The sequence below is a fragment of the Myotis davidii genome, unplaced genomic scaffold (assembly GCF_000327345.1).
Source record: "Myotis davidii unplaced genomic scaffold, ASM32734v1 scaffold149, whole genome shotgun sequence".
Lineage (NCBI taxonomy): Eukaryota > Metazoa > Chordata > Mammalia > Chiroptera > Vespertilionidae > Myotis > Myotis davidii.
In genome coordinates, this window is record NW_006352194.1 from 5,341,279 (window position 1) to 5,350,177 (window position 8,899).

An 8,899-nucleotide genomic window follows, 5' to 3' on the forward strand; every position below is an offset into this window, starting at 1 on the left:
GGGGCTCCTGTAAGACCGAATTGGGCGGCGGTAGCTGCTCCGAGAGGGAGAGCGCGCGGCTGAAGACGGGGCCCAGGAACGTTTCAGCTCAGGGTCAGGGATAGGAGACCTGCCCCTGTCTCAGCCAAGCCCAGTGTCTCTGGCAAGCCTGGTTGGCCGGCACTCGATTCATTCACGGTCAGAATTATTTATGGTTGCCAGGAGGCAGCCTCTGAGTGCAGGGCCCAGAAGGGAATGCGTGGTGGTCAGCGTGGGCTGCAGGTCAGACCGAAGGAGGGACTTCCCCCAGGGGGCAGTGGGTCAGGTGCTGGGCCTGGAGCACAACTCAGACCTCTGGCTGCTGACAGCTGGTCAGCAGAACACAGAAGTGGGAGTGTCCAGGGAGGCTCGGTGGCAGCCTGCCCGCTTCCAGGCCGTTTTGTCGTCAAGGCTCTGATGAGGTGCCAGCTGTCCTGCGTGCACCTCCAGCCTCTGCACACTGCGTTCCTGGTCTGGAATGTTCCCTGCTGTTCACCCGATGAAGTCCTCCCACCACCCTTTCACCCTGAACTCAGCTCCGTGGAGCTGCCCCAGCCCACCTGGGCCCCGGCAGCAATTATCACTCCTCCCCAAGCGCCCAGAACCCCAGGAGGCACTAGAGACCTGGTTGAATTTACCAGACTCTCCGTGTTGCCTCCTCCCCATGGTGTGAGCTCCTAGAGAGCAGGGATCTGGCCCTGAGGATGGTGGCCGCCCCGGGCTGGTAGAGCCTGGCACCCGGCCCCCTGGGTGGGGGCGTCCATAGGTGGGCGGAAGGGTGGCGGGGTCCATGGTGACTGGCTGCAGAGGCCGCTCAGCAGCAGTAAGAGTGAGCTCTGGAGCCAGGGCTCCAGGTTCGGATCCTGCCTCTGCCCATCTCAAGCTGGGGAGTTCAGGGCCAGTGACCCCTCGCCTCTGTGCCTCAGGCGTCCCACCTGCAAAGTGGGAGAATAATAGAAGCCAGAGGGAGTTGGAAGGATTCTATGAGTTCATACACGGAAAGGCTTAAAGCAGAGCCCAGGACAGGGTCAGTGTTCAATGAATGTTGGCCAGCAGCTATGGTCACGGGTGTGGAGGACGGACTGGTGGGCAAGTGGGCAGACGAGGGGCTGTAGCTGAGAACGGGCAGACCCTTCTCTGCCCACTCGGCCAGGTGGCCATTTGCCGACCTGCTCACAGGAGGCCCGCAAGGTCTTTCTATGAACCTAAGGCTCGCCGGCCTGCTGTGCACCCCCACTGGGTGGGGGTATCTGATTAAGGGGTAGCGGTCCCAGCTCTTACAGTCAAAGGGGTCGGTCTGTGTTTCCTGAGAGAACCATACCTGTCTGTCTGTCTCCATATCTCTCTCTCTCTCTCTCTCTCTCTCTCTCTCACACACACACACACACACACACACACACAGATTCGCGTGGGAGGAAACAGCTCACCAGGCAGCCTGATGGTTTCTTTTCCTCCTGAAGGACAGACAGAGAGAACGTCCAGGGTCAGCCAGAAGCTTCCATGGAGTGGGTGGGAAGACAGCCTGGCTGGAGGGTGAGAGGAACAGAGAGAGAGGACGCTCCCGATGGGAGGACCTGCATGTGCAGAGGCGAGGAGGCAGCAAGGCAGGGTTGAGGTCAGGGAGACAGACAGGAGCCAACAGTTGGTGACAGAGGACAGAGAGGCAGCCTGGGCCGACCACAAAGGACTTTGCTCCCTGAGCTCAGCCTGGCCTGGTCGGGAGCAGCCCCTTTGCATGCCCGTCCCGTTGACAAGCCTCGTCGCCAGCCCATTTTCCAGGTGAGGATGTGGAAGCTCAGATGCTCTGCCTCTTGCCCAAGGCCACGCGGCAGAGCTGGAACCAGAAGTGGCAAGGGTCTGGGTTCTAGAGTCACAGATTTTTCTGGGGCTCCCTGAGGTGCCTGGCCCTGAGGGCAGAGGCCTGGGCCAGTCAAAATTCAACTGGTGGGAGGAGAGCTGGCAGCCGGGAGGCGGGGAGGGGGAGGGCAGGGCCCAGGGACAGCACCCCTCAGGCCTGCGGTGGCCGGAGCGCCCACGCAGAGCAAGGTCAGGGAAGCTGCTCGATGGACACACAGGCTTCCACTATCCCAGGGAGAGGACATGTTCTGTTCCAGGCCACCTGGCTCCGAGCCAAGCCTGGAAGCTGAGAGGGGTGGGGGTGGGGCCATGTGCTGTGTTTCTCTCAGACACTGGCCACCCCTCATACTCTGGTACTCAGCACTCCTAGTGCAGGACCCCCTCTGGCACTAGATGTGGCTCTCCCATCCCCGCTCTCACAATCCACAATAAGGAAGGCACAGAGAGGGTACATGACCTCCCCAGGGTCACACAGCACACCAGTGGCAGGATAGGTCTCCCACTAACCAGCTAAGAATTTGGGGAGCTTTTACTAGAAGAACAAGGCAGTCTGCAAGGCAATGTGGATGCCAGTGTCTTGGAATTCCAGGCATTAATGATTTGTGTCAACAGAAGAGAACATTTCAGACTGTTCTAGAAAAATCCTTACTTTACGTACTCTGTATTCTGAATAACAGCGAACCTTTCCATAGCTCTTACTATGTGCCGGCATTGTTCTAAACACCGTGCCTATATTAACTCATTTAATCCCACAACAACCTATGAAATAGGCAATATTGTCCCTGGTTTTTAAAAAAAGAGGCACAGAGAGAGGCTACGTGGGTTGCCCAAGGTGACAGAGCCAGGAAGTAACTAAGCCAGAATTCAGCGGTATTTGTGGATGTTCCTGTCTCCCACAGAAAAGGCTCAACTCCTAAAGGCGCCGGCAAGACCTGAACGAACACCTGTTCTCTCCGCCATGTGTACATTGCGTATTTGTAGATGAATGGATTTCCTGCAGCTACCATTGACTCATACTCACTGCACTCTTCCCAGATGTCATTTCACTGTATGTGCACCACAGCCCCCGGAGGGAGGGCTTCACCTTGTCCCTACTTTATTTTACTTATTTATTTTAATAATATATTTTTATTGATTTCAGAGAGTAAGGGAGAGGGAGAGAGAGAGATAGAAGCATCAATGATGAGAGAAAGCCATTGATCGGCTGCCTCTTACATGCCTCCTACTGGGGATCGAGCCCTCAACCCAGGCATGTGCCCTTGACCGGAATCGAACCCGGGACCCTTCAGTCGGCAGGCTGATGCTCTATCCACTGAGCCAAACCGGCTAGGGCTGTCCCTATTTTACAGAAGAAAGGTGAGGTGCCTTGCCAGAGGCCACATCTAAGACTGACCGAGTCCAGGTCCCTGAGCTGTGCACCACCCCTATGTGATCCTGGACATGCTGCCCCTCCCCCACGACCCCTTTGGCTGGTCCTCACGCAGGACACTGGGCCACCATGGCTCTCCCTGCTTCTGGCCTCCGTGCCCCACACACCCTGGCGGCCCTTCCCTAGGAGAGGAAGCCTCCAGCTGACAAATGGCCCCACACGGCCCTGGAAGAGGAGACTGAGGTGGCTCTGGACTGTGGGGAAATGGGCCATGAACTTGTAGCTGGCTGCGGGGTGGCCAGCGTAAGCAGCATCCCTGGTGGCGTGTGCAGGGGGCTTGTCAATGCCCTGCTCACGTCAGAGCAGGGAGTGCATTGATGCTTCCAGAGGTAGCTCTGGATAACGATGGTCCTCACAGTCCCAGAGAAGCTTCCAGCCGGTGTAGGCTCCTGGCTGCTATTGCACCGATCTCCTCAGTGACCCTGGGAGGGACCAGGGCAGGGGCTACGCCCCAGACAAGAAGCCAAGCGCACAGCTTGCAGAGTCCCCCTTGCTTACTGGCTTCTTCGCCTTTCTAGGCCTCAATTTCCTCTTATGGTCAGTGGGGGTCATCCCGGGGCGTGCCTGTCGCTGTACTATTGTGAGAATGAGAATTCAACAATAAACAGTGAGATAAATGTCAGGGATCTGGCACATATAAAACATTCGGTAAACGTTAGCCAGTTGTAATAGTGATAACAAGTGTGCCGGGCACAGTTCTAAATGCTTTACCTCCTCACAACACGATGTAGTAGGTGCTATCATTGCTCCCAGAGAAGTTAAGTAACTTGGCCAAGGACACACAGCTATTAGCAGGACACTATGAAGAGGGAAGGGAGAAGGTCTTAATGGAGCACCTACCATGTGCCGGGAGTTTTTTGTTCAGCTTCCCAAGAGCCCAGTGAGGTGGGATTGACAGCTCAGGGTCAGAGAGAAAACTGAAGCTCAGACAGGGGGAGGGAGGTGCAGGGTCACACAGCAACCACGTGGGAGAGCTGGGATCTGGCCAGGCCTGTCTGGCTCCATATCCAGTGTGCTTGCTGCCCCCATCACGGTCATATGCCAACTTCCGTCACGGCTGGAAGACCTGATGTCTCGGCCACCCCAGATACAGGAGGCTGGCGTGAGCGTGGCAGCTGACCTCACTCCAAGGGAGGGAGGGAGAGAGAGAGAGAGAGAGAGAGAGGGATAGAGAGAGAGAGAGAGAAGTGACTGCTGCCAGACTCCCACCGCGTCTGTGCCCACACTGTCTCATGACCATCCTGGTCAGGCTGCTCCCTCCACGCCGACCAGCTCTTCCTGGGCTGTCACGTGATTGCCGCCTCCCTGGGGACTGTCCTATTTGGACAAAGCACTCCTTCCATGAAGGGAGGGCCTCCGCCACATTGGCCCCCAACCTCCCAGGTCGGCCGCTCTGGGTTTCTCGTTCTGCACAGAGAGGCTGAGTGCTCAAGGGCTGTGTCCTCATCTGCAAACCAGGGGTAATTAATGCCATTCTGCCTCCAATACTGGCTTCCGGGGGGAGGGGGGTGGGCACGGGAAGGCACATGTTTCTGTGACTTCCCACTGCCCGCCTCTGATGACTGTAGTGGAGATTTGCAGTAACTGATGGCCACTCAGAATCCATTCCTCCTGCCTAAGAATACAGCAGTTTCCCTTGGGAAGCGACTGCCCTTTCAGCCAGTGGTTCAGGTGGGAGGCTTTCTCCACCTGGATGGTGTGTTGTGGGGTGTGAGGTGGTGGCGAGGGCATTATGTGGAGCCTGGAGATAAGGCAACCCCTCAGCAGGTCGAATAACGAGATGCAGAGAACCTGAGTCTTTGGGGACATTGTTTGAGCTCCTTTTGGTGCAGCCAGGCCTGAAGCCTACCCCTGATCATAGTTACATGAGCTAATTAATTCCCCTTATCGTTTGCCTGGGACTTTTGGTTACTTGAAACACAGAATCTGACCTCAGACCCGGTTCCGTTTTTCTCTGCCGTAGTAAGCGAGCACCTCATGGCCTACTCAGCCAGCTGTCCGCACCAACGAACAAATCTTGCAAAAAAGCTCAGGGTGGGTCAGTAAGTTTCAAGTTCATGGTAAAATATGAGTCCAGCTGAATACAAGTTAGGTTCTCTTCGAATCTATAAACTTGTAGACGTCATGTAGAAGGGCCTCCTCGGAGGGACTCAGACCCTCCCCTCACAACAGGTTGCTGTCAGTTGAGTTTAACAACTCTGACCACTGGGTTCCAAGTGCCGACTGGTGCCTGCCCTGCGCTTGGGGCTGCCGGTGCCAGCTCCGATCTAGGCGCTTCCGTCTAATGACGATTGGTCATGATACACATGCTTACGGGTTTTACACAAAAGCCCTAGAAAGTCCGTGAACGGGGGAATACTTCTGCACCCATTTCACAGAGAAGGAAGGACACAGCTCAGAGAGGTGAAGTGACTTGCCCAAGGTCCTTCCGTTAAATTGGGCAGGGCCAGGCCATTTCCCCGGATCTAACCTGGCTCCAAACCCAGTGCGTTCTCTCTTAGCCTTTGGGGTGGGGGGGGGCAGGGATGGCACTGGTCATTTCGGTGAGGTAGTTTGTTCCATGTAGGGGCAGTCAGAGTGGTTTAAAAGCCAAAGGGAAGAGGAAAACCAAGGATCATGGACTTCCTGTTTCCCAAGGGCCTTGGCTCCTTGAGAAGTCCCAGTGCTCAGGCCCACCCAGCTCTACTTTCCTACAGGGCTCACCTTCTGCAGCCTGTGGCCAGAGAGGGGCCAGGCACGACCCTGAAATCCAGGCCCCTTTGCTGGGCAGCCTTTGGCACCTCAAGCGACCTGTCCTGGCTTCGCTCGTGCCTCCGCCCTCCACCTCTAAGATCCAGCTGACTCTGACTCAACATTCCCTATGCAGCAGGGCCTTCCCTATGTGTTATTCAACCAACATTCGTTCAACCACTGTTTATTGAGCACCTACTATAAGCCAGGTGCTGCTCTAGGTGCTGAACAAAACAGCCCAACTCCTGCTAGTGGGGAGAGCAGACAAGAAGGAAAATAAATAGAATGCCAGGTGGTGGTAAGTTTGATGGAGAAAAAAAAGGCAGGGAGAGGGAGGGGGAGGAGAGGTGGCATTTACAGTTTTAAATAGACAGGTCAGAGAAGGTCTCACTAAAAAAAGTGTCCTGCTGTCGCCATGCAATAATCCCATGCAACCGAGAGTGTGATTTCCAAATTGCAGATAAGGGAAGGAAAGTTTCAGGATTAAATCTCGGCTCCTGCGTGCCAATCTAACCAGCTGTCTCCCACGGGCCACCTCCCCTCCTGGTACCAAATGGTACTCGGAGCCCTTTTGCAGATGAAGAACTGAGGCTCCGAGAGGTGAGGCCGTGTACCCAGACCCACGGGAACACATGGCAAGGCCAGGGTTCAGCCCCAGGGCCGTCCTCTGGGACAGCCTCTGGGCAAGACCCACATCTGTTTTTGCAGGCCTCCCGCTCCAGCTCCAGCTCCGGGCTTGTTGAAACTCGATCCTCCTCTTAGCTGATTCCACGTCCTCCAAGAGTCCTCCTCCCTCTCCCAGAGGCCCTTTGGCTCTCTTTCCCAGGTCATTTGAGCCCCTCATTGTCCAACCCACCCTTGCTCTGTCTCTTCAATTAACTTCTGGCCCATCACTAAGCCCACATTTGCACGAAACCTACAAAAGACATCTCGGGCACGGCCCAGGGCAGGCAGACAGCTGGAGCACACGTGGAAGGGGGCAGGGAGCGTCTCGCTAAGCTTTCCCCTCTGAGTTTGTTCGGTGATCCCCAAACCCAGGCTAATCGTTCTGAACACGGCGGCGTTGTAGAGAGGCGTTGGCCATGGAGGAGGTGGTCCTGGGTTCAGTCCTGGCCATGCAGCTTTGTGACCTCCAGAGGTCACTGGAGCTGCAGATTCTTCATTTGCAAAAACAGCGCTAGCCACCCCTCTCTTGCAAGGTTGCTATAAAGATAAAAGGCGACGGAGAGCACCTGTCAAGAGATAACATTTACTAGACAGCGAACTGAGAAAACCCTTAGCAGTGCCCGGCAGACAAACATCAAGAATTTGTTGAACTGAATGGAGAAGTCTGTATAACGGGGCACTACCACCAGCAGCAGAACAATAGCTGCATTCATCGGGCTCCTACACTCTGAGGTCGGCACTGTTAGTATCAATCCCATTTTACAGGAGAAGAAGGGGGGTTGAGCACAGAGAGGTCAAGCCACTTGCCTACAGTCACACAGCAGGCTAGTGGTCGGGATTATGCGCCCAAACTGTCGAAGTCCAAAGTACAAGCTAGGCTAGTACGTCGAGGCTGCGCGGGTTGAAATAACTGCTCACGGAAACATAGTGATTAAGTGCTGACCCGGGAGGGGATCGTGGCCAATGTCACTCCAGAACCTCTGTTCTTAAGCAACCACCAGCTTGTCAGAGCGAATAGGGACTCTAAGAATAGTCTAGTCCTACCCAACACTCTTCTTACTCCCAGCAGGAACCTAAGGTCCAGAGAGGTAGTGTGACCTGTCCAAGGTCACAGAGCCAGGGCAAGCACCCTAGTTTCCTAATTCCAGAACCCCACGCCATCACTGAGTATCACACTGACCAGGAGGGGCCATCAGGAAGGAATCTTGAGGATGCACAAGAATTTTTCCAGCAGAAATAGAGAAAAGGCCGTTTAAGCAGAGGGAACAGCCCATGGAAAGGTCTAGAGGCCGTGAAGGTCTCTATTTTGAGAACAGTGAGCTGTAAGATGAGTGCAAAGGCTGGGGTAGGGGCAGACGGAGGATGAGGCCAGTGTTTCATATTGAGTATTTCCACCTGTTGTTTTATTTAACACTTTCTTATTATGTTGCTACTGTCTTTCCTTATTCCTTCTGCATGTTTCTAATGCCTATTTAAAATTCTTGGCCCGCTGGTTCTCACGTCGCCGACTCCAGGGGTATCTCTAATCAGGTTGCTGGTTCTCTTCCTAAGCCATTGTGCTCTGGCTGATGGTGCGGTGCGCGTGCACGCACTCCGCCCTAAGACTAACGGTGAGGGAGGACGGAGATAGATGGCTCCTCCCCTGAATCCACCCTCGAGTAATAGAGCAAAATGTCATTAAACCCGGGAAAGGACGGGGAAAAACAGATTCTCCTGGGAGGCAGGAGGGGGTTTTAAACATGTGTGTGTAGGGTGAGGAGGGTGCTGCTGGCAGGAGAGGGGTCAGGGAGTAGAGAGACGGTGGAGAATACTGTGGGAGAATATAGGGGTTGGTTTCTGCTCTTGTCTCTTTGCATCAGGCCCTCCCCAGTAACCTCCTCTCCCCACCCACCCCCAACCCCCCTTACACACCTACACGCACTGCCCTGGAACAATGAGGCCAGTGCTCTCACTTGGACATCAGTGGCCCAGGCCAATGGCAAGTGGCTGCTGGGGTAACTTCAGGGCAGTGCGGCAGGCAACCTGGAACTGCAGGAATCAGTCACTCCACCACCCCTTCCCTTCCAGATCTCCAGGCTGGTGGATTCTGACCTGGACAGGCAGCCCCCTCCCCTGGCGGCTTCTTCCTGGGATGCTGAGTGTGAGGCCCAATCCTGTGGAGTTAGTTACTAGGAGGGCTGGGGGAAATGGTGATTCCAA

At 55.2% G+C, this 8,899-nt stretch overlaps 1 protein-coding gene across 1 annotated transcript in view; it reads right to left on the reverse strand.

Moving 5' to 3' along the window:
- Positions 1–8,637, reverse strand: part of ALPL (alkaline phosphatase, liver/bone/kidney) — a 39,553-nt gene extending 30,916 nt beyond the window's left edge. Inside the window, exon 1 of the mRNA XM_006777603.2 lies at positions 8,616–8,637. The gene's annotated coding sequence lies outside the window, so the exon portion shown is untranslated. The remainder of the gene's footprint in view (positions 1–8,615) is intronic.
- Between the last annotated feature and the right edge of the window lie 262 nt (positions 8,638–8,899).